Consider the following 6,441-nt stretch of genomic DNA (forward strand, 5'->3'; position numbering starts at 1 on the left):
TATTTACTGTCTGTCTGTCTTCACCAACTTATCTATTCTGTAGGGTGAGCCTCATTTATTTTATTCACTACTCTATATGCAGGTACAAAGTAGGTGCTCATCTCATATCCATGGGACATTAGAGGGTTGGAGGGTGGGGGTAAGGATGTGGATTTGGTTTATAAATAGCTTCCTCAAGAAAGGGAGCCATTAAGTCAGTTTCTACACTGTATCTCAGAAGGCTTCCTGGAGGAGGTGAGGAAAAGACAACTTGGATCCAGAATGAAGTATCTTGATTAATGAGGGACTTGGAGCACCCTGGGCTTAGGAGCATTTTTCTGGCCCTGCCTACCTACCACTCAGGAGGAAAGACCTGAGCCTGAAGGTTAATAGGCACAGTTTCATTCTTCCCTTCCCAGTAATTATCTGGCCTAGGACACTCCCCAGAGACTGTCTACCACTCCCCTCCCCAGCTCCTCCTACTGTCATCTGAAGACAGTCCAGGTTTATCTAGATTTCCATTCTCTCTTTCCCACCCTAGAGGAGCAGGGTATAGGATAGGTATCTAGGAAGGAACACCCAAGGGCAAGACCTGTTATCCAACATGGCAGCCACAAGCTACACATGGCAACACCACAGGGAATGTAGCTGGTCTAAACTGAGAGACACTGTACATGTAAGATACACAACAAATATTGGCATGCAGTACAAAAAAAGAATATAAAATATCTCAATACTTTTTTGCATTGTTTATATATTGACATTTTTTTTGTTATACTGAGTCAAGTAAAATACTTTTATTAAAGTTAGTTTCACCTATTTCTTTTTAATCTTTAAAGAATTTGGCTGACAAGCTGGACTCAGTGGTGTACACCTGTAATACCAGTGACTCAGGAGGCTGAAGCAGGAGGATTGCAAGTTCAAAGCCAGCCACCACAATTTAACAAGGCCCCACAGGAGCTAAAAAGATCCTGTCTCAAAATAAAAAAATAAAAAGGGCTGGGGAATGTTGCTCTGTAATCAAGTGCCCCTGGGTTTAATAATAATAATAATAATAATAATAATAATAATAATAATAAGGCTGTCAGAAATTGAAATTAAATTTGTGGATTACATTATTCCTTTACTTTTCTTTTCTGGTGATTTTGAAAATTGAACCCAGGGCTTTGCACATGCTAGGCAAGCACTCTACTACTGAGCTACAACCCCAGTCCTTCTTAAAAAGTTTAATTTGAGGGCTGGGGATGTGGCTCAAGTGGTAGCGAGCTTGCCTGGCATGCGTGCGGCCCGGGTTCGATCCTCATACCAACAAAGATGTTATGTCCGCTGAGAACTAAAAAATAAATATTAAAAATTCTCTCTCTCTCTCTCCTCTCTCACTCTCTCTTAAAAAAAAATAAAATAAAATCAGAAGAAAAACAGACCATAAGTGCAGGAATCTGAAACAAGGGCAGATTCTTCTCTTTCTTCAAACCGGGGATTGAACCCAGGGGCACTTTGCCACTGAGTTACATCCCCATCTTTTATTTTGAGGCAGGGTCTTGCTAAATTGCTGGGGCCAAGCTGGAATTTGCCATCTTCCTGCCTCATCTTCCCAAGTAGCTGAGATTCCAGCTGAGCACCAGTGTGCCCAGCCAGGAAGGCCTTCTTGATAGGACTGAAAAACCTGAAAGATCTGCCTATTCCCCTTCCTGTATAGCTTTCAGGATAGGAAAGGACTTTGCATATCTTGAACTATTTTCAGGCATTACTAAACTATGGTTCTCAATGATCCAACCTGGTTACTTAGCAGGTGAATTTTTTAGCTTCGTTTGGGATATTTTCACTCTACAAACTACTATCAACTCTACTGTATGATAACTAGAATCCTCAGAAAATTCCTAACATTATTTCACCAGACAGTTTCTAATCTTTCATCAGACTGCTGAAGCAGCAGCAACTGTATCTGTTGAGTTTTTATCTTGTTGCTTTCTTAAAAGTACCAGAGCAGAGGGAGGGCCCAGGGAGGCCATACTAAGAGGGAAGACACCAGCTGGGGGCTTGGTTAATCCACAGGCTGGATTATCTGGTCCTGACTTTGCACATACATAAGCAGGAGGTCTATATATGGACGGGACATACTGAGGCCATGGAGATCAGGTATGTGTGGGGCAGGGAGGGGCAGTCCTACAATAGATTCCCCATCTACTTACCTCCAATCCAGAACATTAATTCAATCGCTTGCTGATTTATTTATTTTTTTAATCTGGGATTGAACCCAGGGGTGCTTATCCCCAGCCCTTTTTGTATTTTATTTAGAGACAGGGTCTCACCTAATTGCTTAAGGTGTCACTAAGTGGTTGAGGCTGGCTTTGAACGCATGATCTTCCTGCCTCAGCGTCCTGAGCTTCTGGTATTATGGGCATTTGGGCCACGGATTCCGGCTCACTTATTCTTTCAATCAACCGTATGTAATCCAAATAGTATCTTGTTGCCAGCTGGCCAGGCTGACGAGATGGGCTGGGTTCAAAGGAGTTGGCTGTATCGATAACTATGAAAACGAAGAAACCACACAACACAAAAATACCTTTTTCTCAATTGCTGGGGTCAGGGATGGCTCTGTGACCTCAAAGATTAGCTCCCACACTGGAAAAGAGGGCAAGTGGGGCAAGAGAGTAAGAACAACAGGAACCTCTCTATTTATTGGGGGGAAGGACATTTCATAGAAAGTTCCACCCAAATAAGGCAGGGGATTGGGTTTCAAAGGGTGGAGTCTTGCTTGGTGATGACTTGTGGTCAGCAGATTGATTGACATTTTGGCAAGTCACGCCCATCTCAGGTGCTGTTTGGGATCAAGGTGGAGCAAGAGAAAAGGCACACACACATGCAGAACCCAAGAAGGGCATAAGGCTAGACCAGTCCCCTCATAGGCTCAATTGCGCATAGCTCGCACACACACAGCCCATGGATGGCTGGTGACAGTATCTAGCATTATTGTGAACTGAAGGCCTATTAGAGCCTGACACACCATCCTAGCCACTGGAGTCAAGGAGTAATTTGTACACAAAGAAATGTCCTAGCAGAGCTGAGGCTGTGTTCAGTGGTAGAGCACATGCTTAGCATTCCCAAGGCCCTGGATGCCATCTTGAGCATACACACACGTACAAAAAATGTCTTAGATCGGGTTTCCTGGACACAGACTGAGACTGGGGCTACATGGTTTATGGATGGGCAGACCCTCAGGAGAAGAATAGGGAAAGAAGCTGGACAGGGCAGAAGAGGAGCTAGACAAGGGGATATTTGACAGTGGAACCTGGTTTGGGTTTGACCCTGCAGAAGCTCTGAGAATACATCCCAGATAGATTCTCATCTTAGCAGGGAGGCTGGTCATTTATGACCCGATCAGCTGACTGGCTGTTAGTTGCTCTGGGTGTCCTCTAGGCCAAGGGCAAGTATCCAGAGAAGGGAAACCCCTGGCAGCCAGCACTCAACCAGTACAGATTTGGGTGGAGCATTAAGGGCATCTACCCAGGGTGTAACCCGAGATAAGCAAGCTGACCTGGGCAAGCCACACTCCTGATTGCTCTCGTGTGTGGAAATGCAGTCCTCTTTCTACTCTCACTCTAGGCCTGGCCTCAACTCTTATCTGTCCTTGTCCCACCTTGTTTCTCCTTTCTTCCATTTCTTTGTCTCTCCCACCCCTCCCCACCCCTGACTTTGATCCCTGCCTCCAAACCTGCCTTGTCTTTCTTGAGGTTTATCAGGAAGATATTCAGGATGAAACCATGCCCTTCTTTGAGATCCTCCAGGGAACTGGAGTATAGAGTCGTTTCTTTTTTTTTTTTTTTTTTTTGCGGGGGGGGGGGGGGGGATATCTGGAATTAAACTCAGGGGCTCTCAACCACTGAGCCACATCCCCAGCCCTATTTTGTATTTCATTCAGAGACAAGTTCTCACTGAGTTGCTTAGTGCCTCACTAAGTGGCTGAGGCTGGCTTTGAACTCGTGATCTTCCTGCCTCCTCCAGAGCCACTGGGATTACAGGCGTGTGCCACCATACAGGCCAAGAATCATTTTTTGCTGATGGGTCCTTGAGCCTCTAGGCAGAGGGCTTTAGTGTCCCAGGGACATCTGACACTAACCCTTCTCTTGTGCTTTCCCTTTACTGGGAGTATCCAGCCCCACTTCCTGGAGAAGGGACAGTTCAAGAGGAATTCATTCTGAAGGCTTCACTCCTACTTAAACATCACAGGATACATTCCCTGGAAGGGGAAGGGTGCGCCTAGGCTGGCTTCCTTAGAAGCTTCAGAACAGAAGAGACACCTCCTTTCCCTGTCTCCTCCCCAAATCAATCAAGGGTGGGAGAGCGGAAGAGATGATTGTTTGGGGTGGGGCTGGGGTGGGAGGCTGGCCTCTGAACCTTCCTTTTCTTCTGGCACAGCCTTATTTGTACAGGTGCCAGAATCCTAAGGAAAAACAGCAAGAGAAAGACAGGAAAAAAAAATTCTTTGAGGGCATTTGGCTGCTCTTTTACATCCAAGATCAAACAGTTTAGTGTCACACCCTCCCCATCTTTTTGTTCTAACATTTAGATGTCCTGTGGTATGCCCCATAGACACACACACATGTGTACATGTGCGCAGGTGCGTATGTGCGTGCGCGCGCCTGCACACACACACACACACACACACACACACACACTCACATTGTTGAAACCAGAACTGCTGGCTCCAGGGAAGGGAGTGAGGAAGAAGCTATGGACAGATGTGGGTGATCACATACCTGTCCTCCTGGGAGGTGACACTTCCACTACACCTCCACAGGTTTCATGTGAACCTCACCCTAGCCTGGGCCCAGTGTTGTCAGGGTGGGCAGGAAGGATGGAGGAGTTGAGCTGGTCCTATGCCAACAAGGAATTTTCAGCTGGTTCTCAAAGTGCCTGTAAATCAATCCCACCAAGGACCAGATCTAGAGAGAATTCAATTTAAAACATAGCAGTGGACTTTGAGCCTGGATCATTTGTTAAACTTCAATGATTGTCCAGAGATGTGCCTTGAAGGACTTTTGAAGATTTAGGGAGCCCCAGCTCCCTCATGTATTGTCTGAAGGTCAAGGACAGACTTAGGATAGAGTCTGGAGTTTGTATTGGGGAAAATGACCTTGGCAGCCCAAAGCGTTTGGCATCTCTGAATCAGGAGAAGGGACTGCTTGACTGGATGTGTCACCCCCATTAGGCTGGGGCTAGAGCTGTAATTGCTGTAATTCGTTGATGAATGCAATTTGCAGCTGGCTTCTCTCACTGTGACAGGCCTCAATTAGAGTTTCCAAGGGATCTGGGGTAGGAGGGGGAGCTGAGTGTTGTTTCCAACTCCTTCTCTTGGTCCCCTTATAAGAGGGGTTCACTTGATGTTTTGACTATATCCCTTGTGGCTTTGAAACTTACATGATCTTCTTTTCCCTAAACTTCTCCCTAATCTCATTTTCTCTAAATCACTTCTGTAAAAGCCCCCTATTTCTGAGGCTGGATAGACTCACAGCCTTTGGGACAGGAATCCCCTGTTTTTCCTTTGCTAACAAAGCAATAAACCTTCTTTTTCCTTTTTCTCAAGACCTCGTCTTTGTTATTGAATTGGTATCAAGGACAAGGACCTATGGATGTTTTGATTACACCTCTGAGCATTCTGCCCTAGCCCCAAACAAGAGGTGGTTCTTTAGGCCAGCTGATTGAACCTCCACTTACCTCTAAAGATATAATTTCAGAATAAGAGGTACTGACTGACATGGAGAATGAGGACAGTATCAAATGAAGGATGCCTTCTTATAGGTTGGTTTGGGTGCTAGGGATTTCAGTCAAAGGCTTTCAAACAAACTCAGAGGGGGCGGGGGGAAGGGGAGGGAGGGAGGGAGAGGGAGGGAAAGAAAGAAACCAAAGGGGCTGGGTGTGGTGCACAGGCCTAAAATCTCAGCAACTTGGGAGGCTGAGGCAGGAGGATTATAAATTCAAGGCCAGCCTCAGCAATTTAATGAGACTCTGTCTCAAAATAAAACATAAAAAGGTCTGGGGGATGTAGCTCAGTGGTAAAGTACCCCTGAGTTCAGTCCCCAGTATACATACACATACACACAAAGTAGAACTGGGGAGACTTTGGGCCTACTGGACTGGCCTCTTTCTTATTTCCTGCCTCCTATACCCCCTGTTCAGTGGCCTGCCTATGATATCTGTAAGGTTCACTTAGGATGACCAACTTGTCCTGCTTTGCTCAGTTTTAGCATTGAAAGTCCTGTGCCCACTAGGCATGGTGGCACATACCAGTAATCCTAGTGACTCAGGTATCTGAAACAGGAGGATTACACAGTTAAGGCCATCCTTGGCAACTTATGAGACCCTGTTTCAAAATTAAAAACAGCCGGGGGCTGGGGATGTGGCTCAAGCGGTAGCGCGCTCGCCTGGCATGCGTGCGGCCCGGGTTCGATCCTCAGCACC

Source organism: Urocitellus parryii, chromosome 7, assembly GCF_045843805.1.
Source record: "Urocitellus parryii isolate mUroPar1 chromosome 7, mUroPar1.hap1, whole genome shotgun sequence".
In the NCBI taxonomy this organism is placed as follows: Eukaryota; Metazoa; Chordata; class Mammalia; order Rodentia; family Sciuridae; genus Urocitellus; species Urocitellus parryii.